This window comes from Alosa pseudoharengus, unplaced genomic scaffold (genome assembly GCF_046254945.1).
Source record: "Alosa pseudoharengus isolate Yale_2024_CS ecotype anadromous, Long Island Sound unplaced genomic scaffold, YU_APseudo_1.1 YU_APseudo_1.1_scf_14, whole genome shotgun sequence".
Taxonomy (NCBI): Eukaryota; Metazoa; Chordata; class Actinopteri; order Clupeiformes; family Clupeidae; genus Alosa; species Alosa pseudoharengus.
Window position 1 is genome coordinate 26784292 of NW_027468609.1, and position 11258 is coordinate 26795549.

The window sequence follows — 11258 nt, forward strand, 5'->3', positions numbered from 1 at the left end:
CGCCTCACACCCGTACATTCTTCCGTTGAGAGCTTGAATAATAGACACTCCAGCCCAGTTGGTGGCGATAATGCACCTTACACCATCTTGCCAATTACAAGCAAACCACTGGCATTTCATTGAATACACAGAAGAAGCAGAAGATCGCTGTCTTGAAGTATTTTGCAACAGACAGCTAAAAATAAGGCAATTTTGTGCAGTTCCGAATTGCGGGAAAATTCGTAGCAAAAAAAGTTGTCACAGACTTCCTTTCAACGATCCAGAAAGGCTAAAGTTGTGGCTGGCATTTCTGGGGTTGGATGTGAGCACACCTGTTGAGAATCTGCAGAAAGCTGATCACCGTGTGTCTCTGCGGTCTGCATTTTACTGAACTTCGCTGGAGGTCGAAAGAAATCGTCCAAAAAGCTCTTTCGCCTGATAAATACAGCGGTTCCCACATTACCTCCTGGGACGACAGAGTTGGAAGAACTTGGGGTAAGAACTTATTTGTTATGTCCATAACCTGTCATGTTCACATCATCCTAACACTAACCCTAGCCTACATGAATAATTTGGCTACATGATTTTGTACGTTTACTATTTTTTTGGCTGTGGAACTTTCATGATGAAAGCCTACGTGAATCATTACGTTATCATTCACATCGTGCATGTTCCAAGACATTTTAGCATTAGCCATGGTTGGACGTGACAATAATTTGGATAGCGTAGTAGCCTACGATACAGCGACTGCATAAAACTACAGAAAGAATACAAACAAACCCATATCCGTTTCCGGCAGCGGAGTAATACCGTACCTCACAGCACATCCAATAAAAGTCAATGGAGTTGGGCAAAAACTACGATAAACCTGTTGGAAAGAATCTTTTGCAGCGATTTTTGTGTGAGCATATCAGTGAACACCCCTGACCACTCGGTGAGTTTCACGTCTTTGTAAACGAAAGTTTAATGCGTTTTAGGAAGGATTGTTCCAGTGCACCTAGGCAGCGTTCTGGAGGAGGGGAGGGGGGGGGGGGGGCGCTACCACAGAAACCGAAAATTCTCAGGACAGCAGCAAAGATTCTATAGTTAATTAACTAAGATGAATCATAAGACGATTGGCACTAGTTCCGGACTCCTAAATAGGCGTGTCAAAACATTAACTTTTCTCTGAATAAGCAATAATAACATATACATATAATTTTGTATACTATTTTACAGTCATTGTTTGTGTGTGATGCCAATGAAACACTCTTTCGGACACGGAATGAATAATTTAATTTTGCCCCGTTACCCGAGCTAGCTAGCTAGCTAGCTAACGTTAGCATAGTAAACGGAAAGTGAATGGGAATGTTCGCTAGCTAGCTAGCAGCTAAGAACTTTGGTTAAACTTATATATTGTTGCAAACAAACCTGAAATAACATATGTTCAGCAACTTTGTGGTAGTCTACTAGTTCTAGCAAAAAATATGTTAGGTTAGTTTATCAACCATCTCTGAGTCTAGAGCCTCTGAGAACAGGTGGCTGTGCACCAGAGCTTTGAGGAGACATATCACGAACAAAGCTATTTTTGTCTTTATTTGTTTCGTTGGAAAATACAATTTCAATGTCGGAATGTTAGGGAGACATGTGGCTTCTAGAAAATGGGTTCAAAACTTACATCTCTGAATGTAGGGCTAAGGGATTGGTCATATTCCGTGAAAATGTTCATTTCTCCCATAGGAATACATAGACACTGGACCTCCCGCTAGACTCCTAAATTGGCGTGACAGCTTCGAACCCCACGTCACAACGTGCCAGAATTTACCCTCTTATGAATCGTCTCGCTTTATCAACCGTCTCTGACAGCAGCATGTGTCCAAATTTCAATCTTAAACGTTCTATTTAATCATAAACTATCTGAAAACAGGGCTTTAAGTTAGGGTGACCAGACGTCCCCGGTTTCCGGGGACAGTCCCCGATTTCGGTGACCTGTCCCCGGCTGGAGCTGTCCCCGGAAAAGTCCCCGGTTTTCACTGTGACTGACAGACCCGAAATTGGAATAAAAAAAAGAAAGAGAACACTGACCAAACGTACAGTTGCGCACCCTTCACGTACAGGCTCAAGCCAGTCACACTAGCGCTCAGCTCAGACCTCAGAGATGTTCTAGAATGCCCATATTTCTGGTAGGCTATTTCGATTGGTGGAATAGCAGCGCGGTAGAATCTTTGAAATGAAACCACTTGTGCGGGGGACTTATTAAACTATTCATCACGAACGTGCCAGCTGCTCAAGTCCAGGTTAAACTAAAATTGCGGAGTACTCGTCACACAGATAGCATAGGCTACATATCATACGCAGATATCACGTGAACGGTCGAAATCTAAGCTTTCCAATGATATTAGCGCCAAGTTGCTGTGATAAATGGTTTGCGAGAAAATTAACTAACTTATGTAACAACTCTAGCGTATGCCTACAACAAGCGGTTCCTGAGTACTCCGGTTTGGAAATTGCAATACATTTCTACATGGTCTCCAACTTTGGGCCAAAATTATAATGTATACCTATTCTCATGTAAATTATTTATGTCAGTACAAACTTTTTTGTAAATTGTTTAGCCAGAGTAGGCCTATCCCACCATAATGGTTGTCATTTGCCAGATTCCAGATAATCACCTACAAATATCAATGTAGCCTATATTTCTACTGGTATGCTTCCTAGTGACAAAAATATAAAGGAAAGAAAAATCATGAGACGAGAGTTATTTTTTTCTTGATATAAGACATAGGCCCTATTAGGCTACCTAAGACAAATATTATCATACATTCTCAGATCACAGACTGTCCTGAAAAAAAGAAGATAGGCATTACAATGACCAAGATAACTAGCTAGATTAACTATCTGAACAACACGGCCACTAGGATATCATTTTATGGAGTGCTGAAATGTAGCCAATACTATTTTGGACCTTTAACTGTGAAACTGAAGAAAATATGCTTTGTGGTTGGGCAATATCATAACTTACTGCAATATTATAATTATTCCACCTGTATGTGCATGGTTAAAATTCTGAAGTGCCAGTTTAGGCTACAGCACAAATATTTCCATCCATAGATAATGAAGTCTAACCTCTGAATTTCTTTTCAAAGTGCACCAGATTGATGCATTTAAACGTTAAAATGTACCAAATTTTCTTACGGGGGAGCATGCCCCCGAACCCCCCTAGGGGGATTGTGGACTAGTGCAGCTCTAGTGACACCCGGGACAGTGTCCCCGTTTTAAGTTGACAAAGATTAAAATATTACATGTTTTACGCTTCTCAACTGAAAATGTCCCCGGATTTTGTCTCAGAAATCTGGTCACCTTACTTTAAGTGTAAAATACCGAACCTGTCCTTTAAGGCTTAAGCTACTGGCATGTGAAGCTACAATTAAAAAAACAATTCTTACAGATTATCCGATTTAACTATTTTAACTTCATAGTACCGGTATGTATTCTAGACCACAGGAAAAAATAATCAGTCTTACACTAGGGAGAAAATGATTTGTTCCACAAGATTTATCTTATTCTATTTACACTAAAATTGGCAACAAAAAATGTGCTAGAGACCAAATGTGATGGAAATCTGGGAATTCTAGCTCCACTTCACAGCCCAGTACACGCAGCTGAAAGATATACACGGAAACACTGGCCTGCTCCATGAGCAGCCAAGCCGGCACAAGTATGAGGACACATGATGCGCATAGTGCATAGAGGCATGGCATGAACCACAGCTTGGGGGAGAGAGAGAGAGAGAGAGAGAGAGAGAGAGAGAGAGAGAGAGAGGTGGGAAGGGAGAGAGAGAGAGAGATAGAGTGAGTGAGGGGGGATGAGAGAGAAAAAGCCCAAGGGCAGACAGACCCGATGCCAAGCTATGGGGGCGGAGGCAGGCAGGCAGGCAGGCAGAGAGGGACAGCTCTGTGCCAAACACTCTCCATATGCCAGTGGTAGAAAACAGGGCTCTCTTCATCACCAGGAAATCTACAAGTCAACAGAGGCCATGTTGAGCCCAGCACGAGAAGACCATGTTTGGCCTCACTTGGTCAGAGAGTGATGAGACAGCAAAGCGCACCTTGTGTCTCGTCTAAGCTGATTTTTTTTTTTGTTAAATATACATAGATGTGGAAAAAAAAAATTGCTGAACACCGATACAATCAGTAAGGCGGAGCACATTTTAATGCTATTTCTGAGACTATTTATATTCAAATCATATCTGATGTTATATTTCTACAACACCGAAAGAATGTGTGACATGTTCATCCAAATAGCTGTTCTGTGAAATGATTCAGCAGGTGAACTATGTCATTGGAAATAATTAAGTTTTAACCCTATTGGATTCTGCCAAGTGGCAAGCAGAATATTGAAACATTCATTAAGTCCTGCACAATCAATTTAATTCAATCAGCAAAGATTCATATGACTTCAAATGGCACATTGAGCCAATTAGGCCATCTAGGTAGAGCTAAAATGTAAAGTGTCAAGGAACAATCAGCCTAAACCTTCAAGAAGGATTTTTTTTGTGGAAATTTTGAATCATGATACAGGTGGTTTAGAAATAACAGTAAAATAACTGACAGATTAGCTAACAAAAGCGAGAGCAAGAGTTTTTCTGCAATGATGAGAGTAATGTGATTGCGGGCCCTCATATTTTTGTTGGCCATTTTGTTCCACTTAAAAGAAGTGCACTGATTAAGGCCTCAGACTAGTCTCTGCTTGCCAGTGGTTGGTCTTTATACATAATGGTCATGCAGGCTGGAATGTTAAAACGAGATCTGTTTCCAAAGACGATAACTTTTAAAACATAAAAAATGTGCTGAAGCATTGGAGCGATAAAATGGAGCATTTCTTTTAAAAAGTCAACCAATTAAAGACCTTTTCGGGTATTCTTATTATGAATGTCTTAATAATAATCATAACTAATGATGAATTTCCAAGCAGGAGATTGGCCTCTTTTCTCACAAATAATTTAGAAAACAAATATGGTTACATGAGGGACACAAAAATGAGTCCAAAATAATGGTTTACAATATTATGTTTAAAAAAATCATAATAATGATGTGCAGGGGACACAGGCAATCATCAAGTGAAATGTTGTGGAAGACAGAAATTACTACTTTCATCCTCTTAATTTCAGAGGGAAAAGCAAGTCTTGTTTGCACTGGGCTTTGGTTTCACTCCAACACCAAAACTTCATTAAGTTGCGTGCACAGATGTGGACCATCCCCACAGTGCCAGAACGTAATTGCCCAAAATCCACAACACATCTGGCACAACAAGACTATAACTAAGACTAAGTGCAAGAATAACAGGAGGTTAATCACAGACGTGTAACTTCCTCTGAGCCAAACATAACATAGGACAATAAGGACAGCTGGAGGCAAACCAATAGCTGAATAAAGTGTATCATTTTCACATTTTATAGGGCACACTAAGGAACCCACCCATACCCTTAGGCTGCAAAAGAATCCCAGTGTAAATCAGGCTAAGGTGGAAGGATTGCCTCAGTCTTGAAATTCACGTTATTTTGAAATCCAACGCCATGCACTGACAGTAAACGCCTTGGACATTTACACTATGTCATCATACTTGCACCATTCACATGCCATGCATGACTGGACAGAAGTCTTAAGCCACAAACAGAATATAGACCAATAGAAGAGAAACCAAGTAAAGAAAAGACAGTAAAGCCTTTCAAGGAGGAATGAAACTGTCTTTTTTTTTACTAGCCTATAACTTGTAACACTGACAACGGAAACATGTTCCTTGTCAAACTGAACTAGTCAAATAGCAGAAGTATCGTCCTTGTAAACTGAACTATTCAAACAGCAGACATCTTCCTTGTAAAATTTAACTAGGGTAAAATTAACCATTTCCATTCATGTGAGACCCATAAAATAAACCAGGCCAAATCACGTCTTCTTCTCCATTTCCTTCTAGTTTCGAGGGGACATAATCTCTTGGGCGTCCTCCCTAGTCAGCTCTGTTCCAGGAGAGACTTTTCTTTCATACCAACAAAACACAGCCCTCTGGCAAAGGGCTAAGGTCTCACTATATCCCAGCCATGCCAAGCACCTCAGCTCAAATTGCAGAAGTGCTCACAATGAGAAAGACAATACTGGTTTTATTTACCTTCACAGTCTATGGGAAGGCAGTGAGTGTAAAGTCATGAAGTCATAAATAACACCATAATAACATCTCTTATTGCATCCCTGATAACTCAAAAATATTTGTAAAAAAGTATGACCCCTTTTTGGCAGGTCTGAATAGCAAAGCACTGAGAATTCCCCATTCTACACACATTCTCAGTTTTTTTACATTACGAATACCAGCTGTAGCCTGTCTTCGTGAGTGCAAATCAGCATAGTCAGCAGCATTTCCTTTTCCCCGCAGGACAGACACCCCACATTCTGCAAGGAGTACAATTACATTTAGCCTAAGAATCTGTAATATTGATGTTAATAGGCAGCTACATTTCAGCATAGCAATCTGCATGACGTCTGCAATTGCGAAGGGTATTGACCTTCGCAGTCGGTTAACTTAACATTTCACAGGCGATGGAAAAACACACAGAAAAAGCATTCCCAGATTCATGACAGCTATTTCTATTGATCCATGTTCTATCTCTCTCTCGCTCTCTCTCTCTCTCTATCCCTCGCCCCCTCTCTGTCTCTCTCCCTCCTTCCCAAGCAGACACGTTTCCCCTCTAACTGCAAACATCAATCAGCCATACCACAGACTGCCTGGGGAGACCCCACGTTGAATCTGTTACAATTTCAGCTCCAGATATTGAAGCCCGAGTGTTGCTGCAACAGACAAACCCCAAATATAATTGTACACACACATCACACTTTAGTTAAAGGACCTTAGAAAGTGAGAAACCCTTCTCCTTGCTTGACAATCAAATGGGTAGGCTAGATTATGAATGGAGTGTGATTCTGGGTTTGGACACTGGGTGCAGACTGAGAGCATTGCAACTGACAAAGCCCAAAGATCATGGTACACTACCAGTCAAAAGTTTGGAGACACTTAGAAAATTCCATTCCACTCCATTATAGACAGAATACCAGCTGAGATCAGTTGCATTGTTTTTTTAATCAAGGCAGCAGTTTTCAGATTACATTATGTGCATACATTGCAAAAGGGTTCTCCAATATTTTCTCAGTTAGCCTTTCAAAATGATATCAGATTAGTAAACAGAATGTGCCTTTGCAACATTGGATGAATGGTTGCTGATAACGGCAATGTAGATATTGCATTAAAGATCAGCCATTTCTTTCTACAACAGTCGAGATCCCTTTTGCAATTATGTAAGCATAACACTTAAAACATAGTTTTGCAATGTAATCTGAAAACTACTGCCCTGATACAAAAAACAATGCAAATGATCTCATCTGGTATTCTGTCTATAATGGAGTGGAATGAAAATGTCTAACTGTCTCCAAACTTTTGACTGGTAGTGTACATACTTTAGCTAAAGGACCTTAGAGAGGGAAAGCCACTTCACCTGGCTTGACAATTAAATGGCTTGGTCATGAATGGGGAATGATTCAGGTATTTGCACAGTGTGATAGACTGTAAAACTGCAGGCTGAAAGCAAAGCATATTCTGAACCTCAGGAGACATAAGCTTCCTCCTACCTGCTACCCGAGTTGGAGCCAGGCAGAAGGCATGCATAAAAAAAAACTAATGGAGAAGGAACAGAAATAAAAGTATTGAATAAAAAGAGAGTGGCAGATAGATAGAGAGAGAGAGAGAGAGAGAGAGAGAGAGAGAGAGAGAGAGAGAGAGAGATGAAGAGAGAGAAGCAGAAGTGGAGTCAACTCCGCATGGGCGATGACGCCATCACACACTGGAGCCAGTGTGAAGGCAACTATGGCAACCACCGTGCGCACTGACACTCTGAACACAGCATGTCTGTGTCTACGCAACAGAGGCTCACAAGCTGCAGTCCTGACGCCGTCACTAAAGATAGGGCCAAAGATGTCTGTTGCAGAGTCTGCGACGCAACACGGCATATCAAACAACTTTAAATAGATGTGGTGTCACATATTTCTCTGCTACAGGGCAAACATATGTCTGTAGACTAGCAGAAAAAAAAAACAATAATTGGAAAGGATTTTCAAGTGTGACATAAGGAAGAGTGGCTTTCCAAACATGGCCTAAGCTTCAATCATCTGCGTGCGTGCGTGAGACTGGAGAGTGCGGGAATGAGGAATAGAGCAGAAAAAAGTGTGTGTGTGTGTGTATTTGTGTGTGTGTGTGTGTGTGTGTGTGTGTGTGTGTGTGTGTGTGTGTGAGGGGTGGGGGGGATTACAATATTTATGAGACGTCTGAAATGCAAATTCAGAAAAGTAAAGCTTTGTGAAGCAGCCACTACTCAACCACGGTGCAATAAGGTGTGAGGGAGTTTAAGAGTGCCCTATCACGTCACACAGAAGCATGGCCACATATCATCTGGTAGCAAGCCCCTTTAGAAGCATGTGGTATTTATTTTATATGGTGGTCCACTATCACAACAGGCAGTTACTTACATCAAACGATCATGCTAAAAACATTCAAAAGAACCTCAAATTGCATGTAATTTTGAGAACCCCTCTTAGCATAAGCCACTATGTTTCAGTGAAACTACATGTCCAACTGTAGGTAGAATGTCATCAACAGGGCCACAGGAATAGTTTACATTTTCAATTACAATTCTCAATTATGCTAAAAATAAAACTTTCTAAAGCAATTTACAGCACTATTTAAACTTACAGTCCATGAAAGTGTTAAAAGATTGTAATATGAAACTGTGGTGCAACTGGCAACATCTCAACCACAGATCTGAACCATGTGTTTATTTCGTAATTCCAAGTCACTCTCTCTCTACCCCACTAATTTCCGGTATATCTGAATATACATATAAATGACAAAAAATACTGAAGATAGCAACACTACCTTATTCATAAGTAACAATAACAGCCAACTGTTACACAGAAATCATTTGGATTTATGTTCTATAGCTGGCAAAAGCTGCATGGTATGTTATGAATAAGACTTCCCAGAAAAGAAACAAGATTGCGAGGGCCTGATATAGTCTTTCCGCTTACTCTGCAAAAGAACCGATGAAACATGTTTTGTGTCAACACATTAGGATTCAAATACCATAGACTTCTATTAATTTCACCACAACTTTCAATAAGGGCGATTCTCATGCCAAAAGACCTATGGACCTATGATTAGCATTAATAATGCACAATATAATTATCAAAATAACATGTTGATAATGTACCATATGACAATATCATGCAAAATATCATTGTCATTTAAATGTGTAAACAAACTATTTATCTATTATTTATCTACATAATCATATAATGCCGGTGACAGCACAACTGCCTAGTGCCTACCCTTGCATGGTTTAATTGTAATATCTTTCAATATATACTCTATATAGCCAGGCCTACCCTTGAATGTTTCGGTTTTCTGAAACATTACAGATATTTGATTAAAGATATAGAGAGGTTGATCTATAAAGTGTCTTTAATGCTTAGGCCTATAATGTTTTAAGCCATATTCAATTCATATAACTTCAAAATGATGATTAATGAAAGTTGGCATAAGAATTAAGTAACCTTTACAATAATCCTACAGACACTGAAAGGTCATATACCAGTAGATTCAGGTAAGCTTTATTCAGAAAATACACGATAGTGATGCCATTCCAGATCAATTCTCCTCTCTTTGATTCGGCCAGCATTAGGATGACACAAATGCATGACTAAACTGAAGCATCTGTTGGAATGTAGAATTAAACTGACAGTGTCCTTGAAGTGAAAAAAAGACTTGAGAGCTTGGTTCAGTCAACACTTAGGCTATTTACTAACAGTTTACATACATTTATCTTTGTTTGTGTGTACTGTCTATAGGCTATATTTATCTAGCCTACAATAGGAAATAGACAGTATACACATAGACAAAGTATAATATGTGGGAATACATTTATCTTTGTCTATACAAACAGTATGTTCATACTGTTTAGGCTGCATTCATCTATCTAATATATTTATCCAAGTATTAGACCAGCTGAAACTTAATTTAGTGCTTCAGAGAGCATGCATGGTGCCTGATTGACTTGGCAGCATGATGTCCAAGAGGACTCCGTGGGACACAGTTCAAGTAGCCCCTCGAAACCGCACCAAGCAAACTCACGTTACTCACTCATGTCATGAGTGTAATTCTACCAACAACAAAGCGCCAGGCAAGTTGTTCACTCGGCATTAAAAACTGAACAGATGAGGACATTTACACAAATAGATTTGGTGGTTTAATGCTTTTAGACAAAGCTTAGCAGCCTTTCAAAACGTGGGCTGTTGCATGCTAAAAATAAAGTTGTAACTGCTTAGCTAGCCTGCTAACTGGACAATGTTAATGTCACTGTTACTTACTTTGCATTTTTCATAACGGGATAGGCGAGTTTTCTCTGCATAGATATTTCAAAACATTACTATTCCCCCCCCTTAATTTGACATGCCAATGGTCATTAGAATAGCGTCGAAAATTAGCTAGCTGAATACTGCTGTTCGTGACGTAGATTGGCTCCACAACAAACTTCAGTAAAATCCAGAGGTAAAATCCCGTGAACCACCGCACGCATTTAAGTAAACGACAGTCTAGTAAAACTTTTCCTACGAGACTGGCTCGAAGACTAGTTATGATAGAGATAGAGAATATGCCCAGATTTGCTTACTTGTATTGTTTTCACTCCCGTCACTTGAAGTCTTCAGTTCACTCACTCTCACTGTTCATTTCACTTGTTTCCTATGGTTTCAACTCCGTCTACCGCTCAGACGGGAGGGGAGGGGAGATAATAAGACGTAGCGTCGGCCTACAATCGTATAATCGTTATTAAGTAATTAAATATCGAATAGTGGGCACGTGAGTCTGGTAGCTGGTAGAGGATGTGATCCTGTGCACGTATTACTTTGTTCCCAAATGTGGTCAACGCAATGCGGGATAAGACAGATCCTACTGTAATGTTGGGCGGGGAAATATTTTGTTCATGTTGCATTGCGTCAACCTCCGGTTCATTGGAAGCGCATAAGTTGTTGCATTTGTCCCACTTAGGCATATTGTTAAGTACAGTAACCTAATTAAATATCTCTTTTGTAAAGCAATAGTCAGATATGAAATATGAATATGTGCATTGTTAATTTTGAATTCAAAAAGCATTAATCAACAGCAGTGTAGGCCTGATAATTGTGCACTTAATGACATTATAAATA

At 39.9% G+C, this 11258-nt stretch overlaps 1 protein-coding gene across 3 annotated transcripts in view; it reads right to left on the reverse strand.

Moving 5' to 3' along the window:
* pam (peptidylglycine alpha-amidating monooxygenase) overlaps nt 1-10968 on the reverse strand; it is a 57897-nt gene extending 46929 nt beyond the window's left edge. For all 3 annotated transcript variants that reach the window (XM_076284413.1, XM_076284414.1, XM_076284412.1), the window contains exon 1: nt 10724-10968. The gene's annotated coding sequence lies outside the window, so the exon portion shown is untranslated. The remainder of the gene's footprint in view (nt 1-10723) is intronic.
* Between the last annotated feature and the right edge of the window lie 290 nt (nt 10969-11258).